General features: G+C 33.7%; 1 protein-coding gene across 2 annotated transcripts in view; it reads right to left on the bottom strand.

Moving 5' to 3' along the window:
* Nucleotides 1–2143: 2143 nt before the first annotated feature.
* The window catches only part of rangrf (RAN guanine nucleotide release factor), a 9211-nt gene continuing 8854 nt past the window's right edge, over nt 2144–2500 (bottom strand). For both annotated transcript variants that reach the window (XM_053230521.1, XM_053230520.1), the window contains exon 6: nt 2144–2500. This exon is cut by the window's right edge and continues 2255 nt beyond it. The gene's annotated coding sequence lies outside the window, so the exon portion shown is untranslated.

Genomic DNA, 2500 nt, shown 5'->3' with positions numbered 1-2500 from the left:
ATGTTGATGATGATGATGATGATGTTGATGATGATGATGATGTTGATGATGATGATGATGTTAATGATGATGATGTTAATGATGTTAATGATGATGATGATGTTAATGATGTTGATGATGATGATGATGTTAATGATGATGATGATGATGTTAATGATGTTGATGATGATGTTGATGTTAATGATGATGATGTTGATGATGTTAATGATGATGATGATGTTAATGATGATGTTAATGATGTTGATGATGATGTTGATGTTAATGATGATGATGTTGATGATGTTAATGATGATGATGATGATGTTAATGATGTTGATGATGATGTTGATGTTAATGATGATGATGTTGATGATGTTAATGATGATGATGATGTTAATGATGATGTTAATGATGTTGATGATGATGTTGATGTTAATGATGATGATGTTGATGATGTTAATGATGATGATGATGTTAATGATGATGTTGATGATGATGATGATGATGTTAATGATGATGATGATGATGTTAATGATGATGATGTTGATGATGTTAATGATGATGATGATGATGATGTTAATGATGATGATGATGTTAATGATGATGATGATGATGATGTTAATGATGATGATGATGATGATGTTGATGATGTTAATGATGATGTTGATGATGTTAATGATGTTAATGATGTTAATGATGATGATGATGATGATGATGTTAATGATGTTAATGATGATGTTGATGATGATGATGATGATGATGATGTTGATGATGATGATGATGATGTTGATGATGTTAATGATGATGCTGATGTTGATGATGTTAATGATGATGCTGATGTTGATGATGTTAATGATGTTGATGATGATGATGATGATGTTAATGATGTTGATGATGATGATGATGATGTTGATGATGTTAATGATGATGATGATGATGATGATGTTGATGTTAATGATGTTAATGATGTTGATGATGATGTTGATGATGATGATGATGATGATGATGATGATGTTGATGTTAATGATGATGCTGATGTTGATGATGTTAATGATGATGTTGATGATGTTGATGATGATGTTGATGATGTTAATGATGTTGATGATGATGATGATGTTGATGATGATGATGATGATGATGATGATGTTGATGTTAATGATGATGCTGATGTTGATGATGTTAATGATGATGTTGATGATGTTAATGATGATGTTGATGATGTTAATGATGATGATGATGATGATGATGTTGATGTTAATGATGATGCTGATGTTGATGATGTTAATGATGATGTTGATGATGTTAATGATGATGTTGATGATGTTAATGATGATGATGATGTTGATGATGATGATGATGATGATGTTAATGATGTTAATGATGATGTTGATGATGTTAATGATGATGTTGATGATGTTAATGATGATGATGATGTTGATGATGATGATGATGATGATGTTAATGATGTTAATGATGTTAACTCTTCCCCACTGACACTGAGAGAAATCAGGAGTTGGTTGATGTAAGTGTACTGTAATGACTTAATTATGCAAACTGGATTTCACGGTTTATTTTTGATTCTGTCTGGAATAATGTGAGATAAAGGCAGTGAGATGTGAAGACATTGTGCAGCTTTTACCGTCAGTCCTTTAAGGTTATATTTCATTTATTATTTATTTATTACTGACTGCATAAAGAATCTCCAGCCTCACACAGCTTGTGTCTCTGCGACGTGGAGAGACAGAGGAAGCGTTACTGGTCATACACATTCACTGTGTCCTAGGAGTGTCTCTCTGACACACACACTCACACACACACACTCACACACACACACACACACACACACACACACACACACACACACTGCAGGTTTAATACGGCATTAAATACGAAACTGGACTGTATAAAGGAGTCAGATGTGACTAACCCCTCACCTGAAGCCTTATCACACACTCGCATTAGGAATTATACTGCGTGCTGAAGTCAGCGTGTGAGTGGAATTAAAGTGTTACGCTGTTAAAACACTATATAAATAATTAAAACTGCATTAACACTGCTGTAGAGTTACACCAGGAATTAACACTGCTGTTAACTAACGTCACAGGACTGACGTGTAAATAAAGCTGATGTTCAGCCTGTAATACAGAAAACAAATAAAATAAAGTGTTTGTAAAAACACCTGCGTGTGATTTATTCTCTGTTCTTTCAAAACAAACTCTTTACATGGCCTTTTATTACAACATCATTTTTTTACAAAATACAAAATAATCCAACAAATTCTACACACACACACACACACAATCACACACTGATCACACACACACAATCACACACTGATCACACACACACAATCACACACACACACAATCACACACAATCACAATCACACACAATCACACACACACAATCACACACAATCACACACACAGTGATCACACACACACACAATCACACACACACAATCACACACACACAATCACACACACACACAATCACACACAATCACACACACACAATCACA

This window comes from Pangasianodon hypophthalmus, chromosome 27, assembly GCF_027358585.1.
Source record: "Pangasianodon hypophthalmus isolate fPanHyp1 chromosome 27, fPanHyp1.pri, whole genome shotgun sequence".
In the NCBI taxonomy this organism is placed as follows: Eukaryota; Metazoa; Chordata; class Actinopteri; order Siluriformes; family Pangasiidae; genus Pangasianodon; species Pangasianodon hypophthalmus.
This window is presented reverse-complemented; position numbering and strand designations above follow the sequence as displayed.